The sequence below is a fragment of the Pleurodeles waltl genome, chromosome 1_1 (genome assembly GCF_031143425.1).
Source record: "Pleurodeles waltl isolate 20211129_DDA chromosome 1_1, aPleWal1.hap1.20221129, whole genome shotgun sequence".
Taxonomy (NCBI): domain Eukaryota; kingdom Metazoa; phylum Chordata; class Amphibia; order Caudata; family Salamandridae; genus Pleurodeles; species Pleurodeles waltl.
Genome location: NC_090436.1, coordinates 423016520 through 423035853, shown reverse-complemented (window position 1 = coordinate 423035853; position 19334 = coordinate 423016520). Strand labels below are relative to the sequence as shown.

General features: G+C 42.4%; 1 protein-coding gene across 2 annotated transcripts in view; it reads right to left on the bottom strand.

Annotated features, from left to right (window-relative positions):
- The window catches only part of ANKRA2 (ankyrin repeat family A member 2), a 105605-nt gene that overhangs the window by 84728 nt on the left and 1543 nt on the right, over positions 1–19334 (bottom strand). Inside the window, exon 2 of one of the 2 annotated variants that reach the window (XM_069224014.1) lies at positions 8954–9083. The exons of the other annotated variant lie outside the window; for it this stretch is intronic. The gene's annotated coding sequence lies outside the window, so the exon portion shown is untranslated. The remainder of the gene's footprint in view (positions 1–8953; positions 9084–19334) is intronic. 2 annotated transcript variants of the gene reach the window in all.

Genomic DNA, 19334 nt, shown 5'->3' with positions numbered 1-19334 from the left:
TTAACATGCAGTGCTCTATTATAACTTAGGTAGGAATTGGTCTATTGACTCTAGTGAAAATATGTAGTGTTGTTTCTATGCTTTACTCTCCTTGTCACAATTTTAATCTTGTCAAGCTGTACCGTCCTGGCTATTGCAGCTCATGCTTTGCTATCTAAGATGCAGTTGCTTCATTAAAACATTACTGAAACTTATACTGCCTCTTTTTGTCATTGTGTATGTGAGACCAATGTGATTGAGAGAAACATATGAGACCTGAGTGACCACGGTTTTCCCTGAGAAAGCAATTATGTCATGCGCTCCGCTGCCCAATCATCCCGCTCATGGGTGGAGATGAGGCACTGCTAGTTAGCCGGAGCAAAACCCGGATTGGAGCGACAGGTGTCATCTGTAGTGGGTCAGACTCAGTCTCCCACACCGCAGGCGATTATGCCGCTCAAAATCCAGTAGTCTCATTAGAATACTGAGAGCCTACACGACAATGGAGCTGCATATTTTGGCAGCAGGCATAAGGTATCAAACTTGATCATCTTCTTCACATGCTTAGCCATGATTCTAAGAGGAGGAAAGTTCAAAACAACTACCCATCCAGATTGTTGGGAGAGCTCTACTGGACATTTCCAGTCCAGATAAAGCATTAGTCTTTCCTGCAATATCAGTTATGGGTTGAATCATATATAAAGAATGCTAGCATGAAAAGAAGATGACACACAACCCATTGGTTCCCTCTTTTCAGTGCATTCATCACCAACTTGTCCTTTTTTTTTGTCCTTGATTTTGGCTTACTGGAGCAGGATTCCAATTGAGTTTTCTTGTAGATTTTTACCTAGCTGTTCTTTTTTACTGATTTCAGGGAAATTTAGTGTCAAGCATACCTACTGCAAAATACATATCCATCTTCAATCAAGCACTATCAGATTTCCACCTTTCAGGGACACTCTTAAAAAGCCAACAGACACCTTTCAGGCAAACGAGAAGGAAACAGAACAGAATTTCATTATATACAGTTCTTGACAAATTGCGATGCCATTTCCCAAAAATAATAATGAAAATAAATACTAAACATACTGCTCAGGACTTAACACAAGAGTTACAACAATTAGTTCGGTTTTACTAATTGTATCTTTGTCTCTTTTTTCTAAATTGGTGAGGGATTTTTCTTGTGTTGTGTTTTCACTTTATTTCTGTTTGTGTGCTGAGTAAATACTTTACACATTGCCTCCAAATTAAGCTTGACTGCTTTCGTGCCAAGCTACCAGAGGGTTAAGCACAAGTTCATTTGGAGGCTGTATTTTTACCCTGACAAGGATTGCGGTTGCTGCTTGACTAGGGTTTCAAGCCCCCCTCCCCCCACTCACCCCCACGCACCCCCCCATCCACACTCACCACTCCTCCAAACTACTAAACACATTTCCTACAATGACATCCTGGTGTTTTCTAACACCCTGACAGAACATCAGGCAAATGTAAGCCTAGTCCTATCACGACTTCAGCAACATAGTTTATTCTGTAAATGAGAGATGTGTCTATTCTAAAATGATGAGGTGGGATATCTGGAATTCAGATTGAATATCACTGGTCTTTCTCCATGGATCCAAAGGTTTCAGCAATTTTGGGAATTGGGTTTCATCTACTAATATCAAAGAGACTATGGGCCTCATTCCGACCCTGGCGGTACAAGACCGCCAGGGCTGGGGGCAACGGAAGCACCGCCAACAGGCTGGCGGTGCTTCATTGCCCATTCTGACCGCGGTCAGAAAAGGGAATCCGGCTATTTCCCGCCGGATTTCCCCTGCTTGGGCAGAACCTCCATGGCGGCGCTGCAAGCAGCGCCGCCATGGAGATTCCGACCCCCTTCCCGCCATCCTGTTCCTGGCAGTTGTTACTGCCAGGAACAGGATGGCGGGAACGGGTGTCATCGGGCCCCCTAACAGGGCCCCAGGGAGATTTTCACTGTCTGCATTGCAGACAGTGAAAATCGCGATGGGTGCAACTGCACCCGTCGCACCCCTGCAACACCGCCAGCTCCATTCGGAGCCGGCCTCTGTGTTGCAGGGCCTTTCCCACTGGGCCGGCGGGTGCTCCCTTGGCGGGCGCCCGCCGGGCCAGCGGGTAAGTCAGAATGGCCTGCGCGGTCTTTTGACCGCGGAGCGGCCATTTGGCGGTTCCCGCCAGGCGGGCGGCGTCCGCCGCCCGCCAGGGTCAGAATGACCCTCTATATGTGTCCTTGGATTTGAAAGCCTTTATTGTCACTTTATTAAGACTTTTGCTGAGATAACATGTGACATCAATTATGTTCTGAAGAATATGAGGAAATATTTTTTCTGAGATGATCAAGCACACTTAAACCATCGCTATAAATGACCCACACCCATTTATATATACTGGGGTACCGGTAACTCACGAGGTAGAGAAAATCTCATCCACTACAAGTTTGACCCAGAATGTTCACTAGGAAACAGGGACTTAGCAGAGGCAAATTGATAATTCCAGGTCCAAATCCCCAGGTATTTCCCCATTTTCACCTGTACTTTCACATTTTGGCTGTTTTCAGCAGTCAAGCCTTCTGGATGAAAGTAGAGATATACTCAGTCTTGTAGCATTTTCAAGATTATAATTTTGTGCAATAATATATGGATGAATAAGAATATTATGTTGGATCCAAAACGTAGCTGTTGAATTAACATAATTACAGTTGAAACTAGTTTATTAGGGTGTATAGAATTATGGTTTGTTTGCATACTTTAGTTAGGCCACATTTTTGTGCAACAACCATTTTGATAAGATGGATGCTGTTTCCGTCATTCACTCCTGCAATTCACCTTCCATCTTGTTCCCCTGCTAATTTTTTCTCCTCACAATCTCCGAAGAGCAAAAACAAGCTGATGATTATATTTGCACGGTCATGAATACAAAGCTTTCAGTGAACTTTCTGAGTTCTTAAACTGTTGCAGTTCCAAGGTCCTTCCACTATAGTTCTGCTAGGGTGACTAGGCCTATTCATTATTATGAAGCTCCATTGTTAAATGGTTCATATTTTGTTTGAGCATCTCCGTATGGCAATGGCATGCAAGCTAGCTGGCTGGGTGATTTTCTTAAAATGGGATAGTGCTTCTGTGTTAAGGTAATAAAGTAGATAAATCAGATTTTCGCAAAAAAGTGAATACGTTAGATCATACCATGGTGAGTCTGCTGTTTCTCCAATTTGTTATTCAAGAATTGTATAAAATAATCTTTTGATCCCTGGGGGTGAGCCAGCTTTTTAGGAGACTTCTCCTTTACTACTAGCGATGCTGCCCAATTCGTTATTGATTTTGCTGCTCATTTGGGATTTACATTAATCTCGGATTTTGATTACTCTATGTAACTATATAAAAGCCGTCCTGACATGTATTCTGTACCACTTGGTTTTGAGATTTCTGTAATAAAACACTTTACCTTTTCTCTCATCTAGACCTCTAGTATTGATGGTCCCAATTATGTATTTCTATTACTCTGCTAAACTGACGTTGAGGAGGGTACCTTCTGTGCAAGATCACCCTGTAGGAGAACAGTCTGAGAAATTTTGGGTGATCTGAATTTCGGTGTGTCTTGAATACAGGGGTAGTTTTGCTCCCACAGCAACATTACCATGGATCTCACAATTCCAATTTCTCTACACAAGCCACAATGCCATCTAAGAACTTTATTCAAGAAAGAGGCACCGCTGAAAGATGTTTGGTAGACAGCTTGCAGTGAATAAAGACATCTTTAGACACGCACCAAAGAACAATCTGAAATTGAAACAGATCTACGGAATACGCAGTACTTGCACAATCTTCAGGGCTGTAGTAGTCAACAATCCAGATGGGCGTATTTATTTGCACAGTATGAATTCACAATCACTTATGTTCTTGGCTCCAAGATTTTTTTGTCAGATGCTTTATTCCACTGCTATTCTGAGACATCTCTCACTTATGACCAACTTGCAGTTCCTTCCCATTGAGTGGCTAGAAATCCTTCAGTCTTTTGAGACAGAATTAAAGTGTCTCAGGAACAGTGGGATTTGAAGAATTTAAGATATCTCCATCTCAAGACTCCTTTAGTTCAACAAAATAGTTTTTCAGTCAGTAAGCAAAATAACAGAGAACTAGATATAGTGAACACAGGTCATGATTTTGTAACTTCTGGTCATAAAGCAGTTAAAACACCTTGCTTTTAGTATTACACTATTTTTAGTGCCTATCCGTTTACTCTGATACTCTTGAAAGCTTTTTTTCTAAAAGCATACGCCACTCGAGATCTAGAAGAAGGAACAAGCTAATAAGTAATGCACAAGTTCCTTCTTTTAATTCCTGAAACTTTTGTTTGGCTGCCTTTCTACGGTTTTTCAGGTAATGAACTGGAAAAATTTCAACCATGACTCTTTGGCCCATTTATCATCTCTTATCAGATCGATCTTCTGGTCATCTGACTGAAATTGCCTTGTGCTTAAAAGAGTCATCCTGACTTTCATTCATCTCAATGGAAGCTACATGATCTAGAGCCTTATTATTCCACCTGCACCCCACTGATCAGGGTACAAGAATATAAAATCTCAAGAAGTTTGTGACTCAGATTCTAAGAGGTTGTCATCAATTCTTCATTCACTGGAAATAATATCCATCTAATAAGTGACTGTGGGGAGATACTTATTCTGTTCATACTTCTCCAGGGCTCGAAAAATCCACTCGATCACTCGCATTGGCTAGTCTTATTTGATCAGGTCAAACTATTTTTAATACCTACTCGTCCCTTCTGGAGAGTTGATACTGAACAGGTGTTCTGTTCAGTTGAAAAGTGGAGGGGCAATAAAAGATGCCTTTAAATCGTGTTCTTAAGTCACATTTGCTCTGTGTTCACAGACAGAGGTCAAAAGTCAGTTTTTCTTACAATTAATTTTCCTTCTGACTGCAGAGTTCCAGGACTTTGTAAGGTGAACTGTGTGACCGGGTGTCAGGTCTTTCCTAACACACAACATTTAAATGACTAAGTCAACTGTGCAAACATTTCAAAATATATTTCAGTAGTTGTGAAAGCCCTATTTTATATTTCTGTGTGATGAAAAAATATTTTAATAGGATGAAAATAAATCAGAATACTTTATATGTTGATGTGCAAAGGATATGTTTTCTGAAACCCAATTTTCACAGATTGTTAATACACTGTATAGTTTTATCAGAAAAGCTGCAGGTTAGTGGAGAGGGTTTTGGACATTTCTTGGAAAGTTACTGTGTGTAGAAGACAATATGTTATCAAATCATGATTTAGTAATATATTTATTAAAACTGAGTGTTTGAAAAAACGGAGAAACCCTCCTGCCCTGATAGTGATGTTAGTAAACTAAAAGAAGTCCTAGATTATGTGGTCTAGACCTCATGGGTATGTGGGCTAGATTCTTGTGATGCATGCAGCAAACTTAAGTCTACCTAATCAAACAAAAGAGTTTTTTTGTACTGCAGAAATGCTGAGCTCACAGATTTGAAAGTGCAATCATATGTGAGAATTAAGAAAAACGTGACTTTAAACTATTTGCCTAGGATCACACAATTTGAGTACATTACAGTTAGGTTGAGTACATTATTTAAGTTAACCGACCTGCAGGTCTAGTAAAATGTTTATGATTTTTCGAGCCCTGTTCCTTACTGGTTTGCATTTTCTTTAGAAAGACATCCTGACAAACCCGGAGCTTCAAAATGGGGGCATACTTTCTGTTGGACTTTTGCTTATGCAGGGTCATCCCCAGTCTTTTTGCCTCCTGCCTCCTATTTTTTTCTGACCTGTTGCTGTTGGCTTTTCAACTCTGAGCATTTTACCACTGCTAACCAGTGCTAAAGTGCCTATGCTCTCCGTGTAAAATGTGTACGTAATTGGTTCTCCATGATTGGCATATTTGTTTTACTGTTAAGTCCCTAGTAAAGTGCACTAGAGGTGCCCAGGGCCTGTAAATCAAATGTTACTAGTGGGCCTGCAGCACTGGTTGTGCCACCCACACAAGTAACCCTGTAATCATGTCTCAGACCTGCCACTGCAGTGTCTGTAAGTGTATTTTTACACTGTAAATTCGACTTGGCAAGTGTACCCACTTGCCAGGCCTAAACCTTCCCTTTTCTTACATGTAAGGCACCCCTAAGGTAGGCCCTAGGTAGCCCCAAGGGCAGGGTGCAGTGTATGGATAAGGTGGGACATATAGTAATGTGGTTTATATGTCCTGACAGTGAAATACTGCCAATTTCGTTTTTCACTGTTGCAAGGCCTGTCTCTCTCATAGGATAACATGGGGGCTACCTTTAAATATGATTAAAGTGTAGATTCCCCTAGAGAGTAGATGGACATGTGGAGTTTGGGGTCCCTGAACTCACAATTTAAAAATACATCTTTTAGTAAAGTTGATTTTAAGATTGTGCGTTTGAAAATGCCACTTTTAGAAAGTGAGCATTTTCTTGCTTAAACCATTCTGTGACTCTGCCTTGTTTGTGGATTCCCTGTCTGGGTCAGTTTGACAGTTGGGTTGTTTTTCACCTCGCACTAGACAGTGACACAAAGGGGGCTGGGGTGTAACCTGCATTTCCTGATTAGCCATCTCTACTAGGCGGGAGGAGTGAAGTGGTCACTCTCATCTGAAAGGACTGTGCCTGCCTCTGACAATGCCGGCTCCAACCCCCTGCTGTGTGTCTGATACCTTGCCTGGGCAAGGCAGGATTTCACAAGTAGGTGTGAGTCCCCTTTGAAGAAAGGTGACTTCAAAGACTAAAATGGGTATAAGAAGGGCACCCAAATCTACAGACTTTAGAAACACTTCTGGAACCAAGAGGAACCTCTGCCTGGAGAAGAGCTGATAGCTGAGGAAGAAGTGCTGCCCTGCCTGTGACTGTGCTTTGTGGAGCTTTCCTGCAGTGCTGCTTCTGCCAGAGTAAGAGGGCAAAGACTGGACTTTGTGTGCCTTCCATCTTGTGAAGAAATCTCCAAGGGCTTGAGTTAGAGCTTGCCTCCTGTTGTTTGAAGTCTCAGGGACAGCAAAGACTTCTCTCTGCCAGCACCTGGAGTCTCTGGAGAGACTCCTGCTCTGACAAGTGGTGCCCTATCCAGTCCCTGGGCCCTTGAAAGGAAAGCTGGTGGAAATCCAAGGAAATCGACTTCGGACGACTCCGGACCGCCGCCGCTGCTGAATCCGGTGACGCCGCCTGCACCCGACGCCGTAACCTTCGCTGGAACGCGACGCTCTTCGCAGGCCCGATGCCGCTGCAGCCCCGCTGAAGTCCGCGACTCCGTAGAAGTCGCAGCACCACGTCGTGACCGACGCCGCTCGAAGTGCACGGACTCAACGTTTCGCACAGACGCCGCGATTCCGGACTTCGTGCATCGGCTTGTTTTCACTCTTCACCAAAGGTACTGTACTTGGGGGTCTACACGACTCCGTGTCCGGCGCCGCTGGTGTTGGCTTGTTGGGAACGACTCAGTCACGACGCCGTGTTAACATCTCATCGAAGCATTTTTGTTTCTAAGCGCTATTTTTGAGTTTAATCTTTAAAAATTCATAACTTGACTTGTGTATGTTGGATTTTTGTCGTTTTGGTCTTGTTTTGTTTAGATAAATATTTCCTATTTTTCTAAACCGGTGGTGTGTCATTTTGTAGTGTTTTCATTAAGTTACTGTGTGTGTTGGTACAAATACTTTACACCTAGCACTCTGAGGTTAAGCCTACTGCTCTGCCAAGCTACCAAGGGGGTAAGCAGGGGTTAGCTAAGGGTGATTCTCTTTTACCCTGATTAGAGTGAGGGTCCTTGCTTGAACAGGGAGTAACCTGACTGTCAACCAAAGACCCCATTTCTAACACTTTCCTATCTGAGCACATGGCTTACTGGAGACTGCCCGTTAGAGAAAGACTGTGTAAGCATTAAGACGGCGTGATGCTGGACCCCATGCCGAGCATGTAACTAGGCGTCCTTGAAGCCTGGACTATGCTAACGGTTCTCTGATCGTGGTCAACTTGAAGGGTGTTCCACAGACAGGTGGAGGCATGATTCGGCATGAGCTGCAGAACCCAGCAATGGGCAAAATATTTCTAACATTGTTTTCTTTGTGTATTTAGCCAATTACATAATTCCGAGGGAAGAGGCATGATAAACCTATGAACTACCCTTCCCAAGATTATAATTTGTCCAGACAACTCTATTGCACAGAATTCACACTCTCTTTGCCTGTTTCTCCCAATGGGTTACCACTTGCATGTAATCCCCCTTTCCAGGTTTACAACTTTCACATTGCATATCTCATTGTACTTTTAGTGTACACTCCTGATATTATCCTTCACAACCTGAGCTGACCACTCCACATGCCTTATAACAATGTAGTATGTGAGCCATTCCTACCATTCTTGTCACTTTAATGTTAAAGCACTAGTGAAGGATCAGCATAAAAGCCTGGGCTACACACCATTAGAAGAACAGGCATTGGCAAGCCAACAGGTTTCGCCTATGTGAAATCTACTGCTTGTGTCAAGGTTTATACAACATGGCTTAAAGTTTTTTTTTTTTTTTTTAAAGAGATATGACACCCCCCACTTTGACCATGTGATAGAGCGTTTTGTTTTTTTTCACTTCATGACTTTGAGCACATGCATGGACCTGCAAATGGACTCTGTCAGAGGGACTGCCTGGCTGCCCAAAGGACTCGCCTGGACAGCTTTGCTGAAAAGGCCTGCTGTTGCCCTGCTGCCTGCTGGCCCTTGACCCTGCTGGAAGGCCTTTCTCCACAAGTGCTCTCCAAGGGCTTGGATTGAGCTTACCTCCTGTTCTGAAGTCTTAGGACCAACAAAGACTTCATTAAAGAGAAGAAAATCCCCTTGCGTCAAAAAATAAATTAATTAACGCAACATTTGTAGCAATCGAAGCAGCGCCTGTCTCGCGGCTGGAAAATCGATGCACCGCTTACCGGATCGATGCAGCACCTGCTCCTTTCTACCAGTGCATTCTGGATTTTCATCACATTGTCCCTGGGTGTCAAAATATCCCCGCATCGTGGTGAGGAACCAAGGCTGCGCTCCTGGAAATCGAAGCATCACCTTGCAGAGTGGAAAAAAAAAAAAATCGAGGCATTGGCTTCACCGCACAGGAAAATACAACACATCGCCTTACTTATCGACGCATCTCCTCCTTTGTGGCCCCTCTGCGACATTATTTTTTACGCATCCCGGGTACTGTGTGTTAAGAATCAGTGGTTGTATCCTTTTAAGGATTGAGACTCATTTAAACCTTCAAAAAGTGATATTTTGACTTGTGCATATTGGGTTTTTGTCGTTTTGGTCTTAACATTTTTCTGAATAAATTATCTATTTTCCTATCCTGGTGTGGATCGGGTATGTTAATTACACAAACGAATACTAGATGGTAAGTACACGTCTTCTTTAATGTAGTTGCATCAATACAGGAAACAGGGCACGATACTCCTCAGGCACCGAGCGTCCCAACCGTCTCCCAGTCGAGCCTCGCTGTCCTTGGAACTTGGAACCCCCTTATGTCATGACAATGACATAGGCAACACACAACACATCCTCCCCTTTTTATTAACAATACAATCAATATTCCCTTACAGAACCAAGGATATATTTAACAGCTATAATATAAAACCACAAAAAATAAGATTAAAAAAACAGACAAAAATAATAATAACCAGCACATTTCCCCCCTTAATAAACTCCCATCAACATACACTGCCTTTGTAGAAATACAAATGCAATTTCTTTCTTTTCCTGTTTTTTTTAAACAACACATACAACTACGTATTTAGGTATACGTTACTAAACTGGACCTTGAATTTCTGAGGTGTACCCTACAAAAAAATTCCTTCAACCAACTAGGAGGTACTACTTTCCTTCTCCTGCCATTCAAATCCTCATCAACAGGTTCCTGTCCATTTCCTCTTACATTTTCTTCACTCACACTATCCTCACAATTAATACTTGTTATCGCACTCCTCTCATTCCTTTCCACCACTTCATCATCTTCCAACCAATCTGAGGTCTTCCTCCCTTCCATTATCTCTTTTGCTTTTACTTCAAAGCCTTCCTTCTCCTGTTCATTTGAATGCAAAGCAACGCGTTTAAAATTCAATACTTTACCATTTCCAAGTTTAACTGCATTATGCAAAACTTCTTTTGCTTGTTCTGCGTCAAAATATTGGCTCTCCCCTTTCTTTACCTTATAAGGTTTCTTTACCAGAACCCAGTCTCCCACTTCAATACTAACAGGTTTACCACTGTGTGCTTTATCATAATATGCTTTACTTTTCCCTTGTGTTTTCTCCAAACTACACCTTATCAAGTCAGGCGACCATTGTTCCACTCCAGTATTCATCAACCATGCAGGACTAAATTAACTTCTAGGTTTCCATCCCCTCATTATCACAAAAGGGCTCCACCCTGTGCTATTATTCTCTGCAATTCTATATTGCCTTCCGTACAGCAGTGTGCCAGTCACAATGTTGCTTCATGGCACTCTGAATAACCCCCTTAATTACTCTGTTGAATCTTTTCACTGTACCATTCCCACTGGGATTATACGAGGAAGTAGTCCTATGCTTTATACCCACTCTCTCAAAGTACGTTTTAGCTGTGTTGGTAGTAAATTGAATACCATTGTCACTCAACAAAGACACAGGAATTCCTTCCGACCAGAATGTCCTGTCCAGAAATTCCAGAACTGTATCAGTGTCTGCCTTTTCCACTGCGTCAACCACCAGCCACTTAGAGAACAAATCCATCAAAACAATTACATATTCTTGTAACTCTCCTACAGGATCAAACAAATCCAGTGCTACACACTCCCAAGGTTGCTTAGACAAACGTTTCTGATCCATCTGCAGTTTCACGGTACACAGACTCTTATCGGCCGCAGAACACACTTTACAAACCCTAACAAATCTCTCTGTAGCTTTGTCTATTCCCGGCCACCAAAATAAGTCCTTTACAACAGATTTGGTTCTAACGATACTGAAACACCCTACGTGGCAGAGTTCCAAAATCGCTTCCCGCAAGCCACAAACAGGAATAATCTTCTTATCTCTAACAATGATATTCCTATCTACTGAAAGTTCAGACCTAACTTCCCAAAAATGTCAACACAATTCAGATAACTGATCCTTTTTGAGCCAACCTTCTAAAACATATTGCAAAACCAACTGTAACACAGCATCCTTTCCCATTTCCCTCTTCCAACACTCTTCCTTGATGGCCGGTTTACCAGAGTCATGTATTAAAGCCACTTTACAATCATTCCACCTGTCCTCCTCACATCTTTCTAACAAACAAGGCATCCTAGACAAACAATCAGCAACACAATTATTTTTACCCAGTACATACACCATGCGGTACAAGTACTCCTTCATTCTCATGGATAACCTAGCAATTCACGCTGAAGCGGACACACTTCCTTCACTCGTAAGTAATTTGATAAGAGGTTTATGATCACACTGGATGGTGACAGTCTTCCCCCACACAAACGTACAGAAATGCTCTAATGTCCATGCAGAAGCCATTGCCTCTTTTTCTATGATGGGATATTTCTCCTCCAACGATATAAGGACCTGGAGGCAAACAAAATAATATTTTCCTTACCTTTGTCATCTTTTTGTGACAGAACTGCACCTAGACACTTGTTACTAGCATCTGTCGTCAAAATACAGTCCAACTTAGAATCAAACTCCCTAGATGAGATTACTTTACTTAGTTCTTTCTTAATTCTCACAAATTCCACCTCAGATTCTGAACTCCATACAAATTTCATATTCCTTTTTAGTAAAAGTCGTATCAGGGATGTGGAATTCCTATCGCCCAACGCCCGGGACATCTTGTTTGGGGTCAAGGGCAACAAGTTTTTATGTTTACTTTGTCCTTGGGACAAGTAGGCCCAACCCCCTGCAGCTCAAACCCTTTGGCTGCCTGATTACAGAGAGTGGAACTCTCTGCAGTTAAGGTAATGTGTTTCCAAAAGTTAATGCTGTTCGAACTTGTATTTATGGTTCATTATTTGAAAGCCTTCATTATTAGGGTGAGTGCTGTAAATAAATGTTTTAAGGTCACACTTCACTACGGACGTTGGTTCCAGTACCAAAAAAAAAAACTTGTATATACATGTTTGAAAAGTTTAGGCTATGAGGCTAAGTATAATGCTCCCAGAATGCTCTCTGATTATATGCAAATGAAGTGTCATTTAGTAAAATGTGTTGATGCATGCTAGGATTTCCCAAAAATATTTCTAATGGAAAATCAGTGTAACCATTTTCAACACGATTATGGGAAGCATGAAAATAAACAAACACTGACAAAGCCAACTGATCTGACATATTTTTATAAGTCTTTTAGTTTCATCAATGCGTGTCTTGTTTTGACATGGCTTTTGTAACACTTTATTGTTGTGGGAGCTACCAGGCCCTCAACATTGTAACAAACACTGGCAAACCCCCCCCAAAAAAGTTTTTGAACTCTCTAAAAGCACACCAGCGGCATAACAAAGGCCCCGCAGCTGCCCTCCAGGGGGCCCCTTCAGCACAGCACCTGCCCTGAGTGAGTCTGGAGAGGGGGCTCCTCCATGTTCTTTACAAAGGGGCACCCTCTAGTTTAGTTACGTCACTGATTGCCACTGTAGTTCCTGACACTGAACAAAACTACTTTGTGTGGCAATATGCTCCTTGTGGAAGAGCAGAATGCGATCACTCACAGTAAAGCCGGCCGAAAGAGAGAGAAATAGAAGTTTAATAAAAACAAAATGTCTTTGTTAACACCAGACCTAATTAGGGACCAAGACCCACATGTAGGTAGCTTTTTGCATGTCGCAAACAGCGACTTTCGCTGTTTGCGACATGCAAAAAGCACACTGCGATGCACAAACCCAGTTTTGCGATTCGGTAACCTGGTTACCGAATCACAAAAAGGGTTTGCGACTCACAATTAGTAAGGGGTGTTCCCTTCCTAATTGCGACTCGCAGTGCAATGTAGGACTGTTTTGTGACGGCGAACGCGGGCGCAAACCAATCGCAGTTTGCACCCATTTCAAATGGGTGCTAACACTTTCGCAAAAGGGAAGGGATCCCCACGGGACCCCTTCCCCATTGTGAATGTCACTGTAAACATTTTTTCAGAGGAGGCAGTGGTCCTGTGGACCACTGCCTCCTCTGAAAAAATGAAACGAAAACGTTTCATTTTTGTTATGCATCTCGTTTTCCTTTAAGGAAAACGGGCTGCATTACAAAAAAAAAACTGCTTTATTGAAAAGCAGTCACAGACATGGTGGTCTGCTGTCTCCAGCAGGCCACCATCCCTGTGAGGGCCGCCATTTGCGAGGGGGTTGCAAATTGCGACCCACCTCATGATTATTCATGAGGCGGGCATTTGCGAAGCCCTTGCGAATCACAGATGGTGTCAGGGACACCATCCTACATTCGGATTTGCGACTCGCAATTTGCAGGTCGCAAATCTGAACCTACCTACATGTGGCCCCAAATTCTTAAAGAAAGTCACAAAAGTGCACCCATGGTATATGTCGTACCCTATAAAATATTTGTGAACTGTATTTTAGCATGGGTAAATACGATGTGTAGATTTGCTCATGTAAAAATCTATTGAGCATTTGCAAGTTCATTTTCCCTCCAGCCACTTTCTTCCCAACCCTGGAAGAAGTTCTAATTCTGCCATTGTCAGGAGTAAATGTCCAACCTTTCTTATTATGGGAAAATATTAGAGAGAAGCTGGTAAAAATCTTTAAAACATGCAGGTTAGTAGGTTCGCAGACTCAAAGGCATTCCAGCCCTAGAACTATTGCTTACTGCTTCCTCCAGCCCCAGTATGCAGATCTGCGGGAAGGTGGCAAAATAAGGAAATTGCTACATTAGGGATTGAAACTGCAAGTATTCAAGCGCTACTATGGTAGTAGCCCTGGCATAATCAGAGAGGCTATTATCAGAGCACTTACATAATGAGATTGCTGCCATAATTTGTCGCCACACTACATGGCACCAAAGGGACAAGTAGATCTTTTTACAGGACAAGTAGATTTGAGAAGCAACCTGTCCACTGGACAAGTAGATATTTTAATAAATTCCACACCCCTGCGTATGTTATGAACCTATTCCGCAAAATGTTGAATGAATTTTGCACAATATTCAGTCATTCCCAGGAATGACTTAACATCTTTGTTGATAGGCGATGGTGTGTCAACAATGGCATCAATCAAAGATGATTGAGGTTTCACTCCATCACTGATTTCATGTCCTAGATAATTCACACTCCTTTCAGCAAATGTACACGCACTCAATTCCACTGTTAAACCCTTGTCCTTTAACACTCCTAGCACTTTATGTAAGCTCTCATCATGTGCTCCCCTGTTCTCCACTAACACCAATATATCCTCCTGAAAGAACATCAAACCCTTCACTTTCCCAAAAAGCTTATGCATGAAACAGAGCAGCAGCCGACGGTAGGCCAAACGGCATCCTTTTAAATTGGAAGCACCCAAAAGGTGTTATGAAAGCTGTGAGTTTCCTTAACCAAGGGGAGAGCGAAATTCGGTGATGGGCTGCAGATAAATCCATGGTTGAGAACCATTTTGCCCCCTGAAGACTTGAGACCATTTCTGTGATCCTAGGTAATGGAAAACAACCAACAACGTTATTACTCAAATGACCCAAGTCTATACATAGATTAATTTTTTCGTTGCCACGTTGAGCCACTACCATTGGTAAAATCCATTCTGAGCTCTCTATGGGTTTGGTAACAATCCATTTGTACCAGTTTTTCCTAGTTCCATAGACACATCATCTCTTATTATCGGTACAGTCCTCAATTTGTGTATTTTCGGAACAGCATCACCCTTTAGCACAATGTCATGTTCAAATTCCTTCAAGTTCCCCAATTGTTTACTAAACACTTTTTGGATTGTTTCCTCCATTTTCTTGTTCAACACAGTACCATCATTCACCACCAAAACTTTCTCTTTACTATTAGGGTCCAAGACCATATGTAAATTTCCTTAGTCTTCCATCCAAGGACTGATGGTCCACCTTTAGCTACATAAAGTTTTCCTCTAGCATTTCGATTCTTAAATGAAAATAGTAACCATCTGAACCCCAAAAGGTCAATCTTCTCACCGGTATAACTTTCAGGACTTATATCCGGTTCAACAATTGTGTCCCAATCTTCTCCACAAAATTCCTTCTCCACACTTCTTCATTGATTATGGAAAGGTGACCCTGAATCCGCATATATCATATTAGGTACACCACCAATTTCCATTTCACATACAGGCTTGTCCTTCGTACTGTTGTCATTTATATTTAGCAAAAACTTCCCGAGTACGTATTTTTTTCCTCCTCGTCACTTCCACTCTGACTCTTGCCAACATATATGTACCTAACAGATTTATTTTTCCTTCTACACTCTTCCAAAATGCCCACTGATGCCACAATTACTACATCTCTGTTTCAACGCAGGGCACGTTTTGGCATATACTAAATGTTCTTTGCTGTTGCACCTATAACATCTTCTGTCACTATTATCATTCTTTTCTTTGCGACTTGTTCTCTATTCCGTCATCTGTTTACGGTTTGTCACCTTGTAAACACATTCACTTCCTTTTTCAGATTGCTTAAGTTCCCAGGAACACCTTCCGCATATCTCCGCCTTCCATACCATTGCTAGAACATCCTCCAAGAGTGAGTCTTCATTAATCCACAACCTTTCTTGTATGGTTGGGTTACAAGTATGCATAACTAGTTGGTCCCTTATCAAATCGTCCTGAATTGCATCAAACTTACAATCAATTGCTAGCCTTTTTAAATCGCCCACATAGTCATCTACGCACTCTTCCTTAGTTTGTTTCTGCTGAAAACATTTATATCTGACGATACCTATGCACACCCTTGGTGAAAAATATTTATCAAGCTCCTGTAGAACAGCATTCAACACACTCAAATCCCAACTACAGGGAGTGCAGAATTATTAGGCAAATGAGTATTTTGACCACATCATCCTCTTTATGCATGTTGTCTTACTCCAAGCTGTGTAGGCTCGAAAGCCTACTACCAATTAAGCATATTAGGTGATGTGCATCTCTGTAATGAGAAGGGGTGTGGTCTAATGACATCAACACCCTATATCAGGTGTGCATAATTATTAGGCAACTTCCTTTCCTTTGGCAAAATGGGTCAAAAGAAGGACTTGACAGGCTCAGAAAAGTCAAAAATAGTGAGATATCTTGCAGAGGGATGCAGCACTCTTAAAATTGCAAAGCTTCTGAAGCGTTGATCATCGAACAATCAAGCGTTTCATTCAAAATAGTCAACAGGGTCGCAAGAAGCGTGTGGAAAAACCAAGGCGCAAAATAACTGCCCATGAACTGAGAAAAGTCAAGCGTGCAGCTGCCACGATGCCACTTACCACCAGTTTGGCCATATTTCAGAGCTGCAACATCACTGGAGTGCCCAAAAGCACAAGGTGTGCAATACTCAGAGACATGGCCAAGGTAAGAAAGGCTGAAAGACGACCACCACTGAACAAGACACAGAAGCTGAAACGTCAAGACTGGGCCAAGAAATATCTCAAGACTGATTTTTCTAAGGTTTTATGGACTGATGAAATGAGAGTGAGTCTTGATGGGCCAGATGGATGGGCCCGTGGCTGGATTGGTAAAGGGCAGAGAGCTCCAGTCCGACTCAGACGCCAGCAAGGTGGAGGTGGAGTACTGGTTTGGGCTGGTATCATCAAAGATGAGCTTGTGGGGCCTTTTCGGGTTGAGGATGGAGTCAAGCTCAACTCCCAGTCCTACTGCCAGTTCCTGGAAGACACCTTCTTCAAGCAGTGGTACAGGAAGAAGTCTGCATCCTTCAAGAAAAACATGATTTTCATGCAGGACAATGCTCCATCACACGCGTCCAAGTACTCCACAGCGTGGCTGGCAAGAAAGGGTATAAAAGAAGGAAATCTAATGACATGGCCTCCTTGTTCACCTGATCTGAACCCCATTGAGAACCTGTGGTCCATCATCAAATGTGAGATTTTCAAGGAGGGAAAACAGTACACCTCTCTGAACAGTGTCTGGGAGGCTGTGGTTGCTGCTGCACGCAATGTTGATGGTGAACAGATCAAAACACTGACAGAATCCATGGATGGCAGGCTTTTGAGTGTCCTTGCAAAGAAAGGTGGCTATATTGGTCACTGATTTGTTTTTGTTTTGTTTTTGAATGTCAGAAATGTATATTTGTGAATGTTGAGATGTTATATTGGTTTCACTGGTAATAATTAATAATTGAAATGGGTATATATTTTTTTTTGTTAAGTTGCCTAATAATTATGCACAGTAATAGTCACCTGCACACACAGATATCCCCCTAACATAGCTAAAACTAAAAACAAACTAAAAACTACTTCCAAAAATATTCAGCTTTGATATTAATGAGTTTTTTGGGTTCATTGGGAACATGGTTGTTGTTCAATAATAAAATTAATCCTCAAAAATACAACTTGCCTAATAATTCTGCACTCCCTGTAGCAGGACTTTTTGGCATTCTGTTGTATGTTTTTAGTCCAAGAGAACCTAACGAGTGCAGAATAATTATTTTTTTCTGTTCAGATGTAATTTTATTCTCTTCATCTATTGCATAAATATAATTTAAAAAATAGTCTCTTCACTCTACCCATTTTAGGATTGGTTCATTCCCTGTGGACCAAAATGCTTGTGGCGGAATAATAGTGAAATTCTGCTGAGCCATATTGCAATATGCAGGGAGAGACACAATGTATATATTCTGTTTCCCTGTAGATCAAGATCCTTTTAAGTCATTTACTTTTTTTTGTGTCCAGTTACCCCTGTTTCCTGTACATCTTATGATGCCAAGACGCCAATCACATTTTCAACTAAGCGTCATTTAAAGTATACAACGACACGCCAAATTCAAGCAACACCTATACTTGTTACACTGAACGCGGCTTGTAATGCGTCTCCGTTGTCTTGGCAACCAAGGTAGCCGCCATGTAACGTAGGCAACATTGAAATGCGTATCCGTTGTCGTGGCAACCAAGATGGCCGCCACTTACCCTAAGCAGCGTATGACCCGCGACCACAATGACATTGCAACAACACGCGCGTTTCCTCGCGCCGTTCAACGGTTAACTATGTTGTCCCAAAATCCAGTTTACGTAGTCCCAATCCAGCCAAACCTTCCTTCTTACTGCTACTGCAACTGCAACTCATTCCATTGTAGTTCAATGATTCGCCCGACTGAGACTTGAGACCATGAGCTCTTGATAACACCGTCACAGATTCTCCACAAAGAAGGTTTTTTGCAGCCTGTCCACCAGCTTGTCGCCAAATTGCAGTATGTTAATTCCACAAACGAATACCAGATGGTAAGTACACGTCTTCTTTAATGTAGTTGCATCAATAAAGGAAACAGGGCACCACGCTCCTCAGGCACCAAGAGTCCCAACCATCTCCCAGTCGAGCCTAGCTGTCCTTGGAACCCCCTTATGGCATGACATAAGCAACACATAAGGACGATGGACGGAGTGCTGAACAATGCAAACACTCACCCCCAGTCACAGATCTGGGTTTAATCCATTGTTCTTTTGCTCACCATGCCACCACAGTTTGGACCCAGCCATATGCAAATCAATCTTGACCCTGTTCCTCATGGAAACAGTCCAGCCCGAACTGCCAGGCCAGGTCCTCCCTGGACCAGAAAAAAGCATCCTGTGACTGGTTTCAGGGTATCACCCTTAATCAGCCAGGCTAGATTGATTCCAGTGGCACAGTGAGCAAGGGACCCACGTCTGGGCATACTCTTCCCACTTAGGGCAACTTTGGCAACACAAAGGATGATGGACGGAGTGCTGAACAATGCAAACACTCACCCCCAGTCACAGATCTGGGTTTAATCCATCGTTCTTTTGCTCACCATGGCACCTCATAAGCAACACACAACAGTGGAGTACATTTTTTTTATGGTGTTTTCACTGTGTTACTATACGAGTTACTGCACAAATACTTTATACATTGCCTTCCAAGAGAACTCTGCCTGCTCTGTGCCAAGCTACCAGAGGGTGAGCATAGGATAACTTAGGTTGTGTGGTGACTCATCCTCACTAGGACTTTGGTCTCTACTTGGACAAGGGAGTATACCTCTGCAAACTAGAGACCTAATTTCTAAAAGCAAGGTATTCTGAACATGTGCACCGGAGTTAGAAGGTCTCAAGCTAGTAAACATGGAAGTATGATCTAGGGGAGCGCATGGTGGCTCAAGCTGTCATGTGTCTTGTTAGATGGGT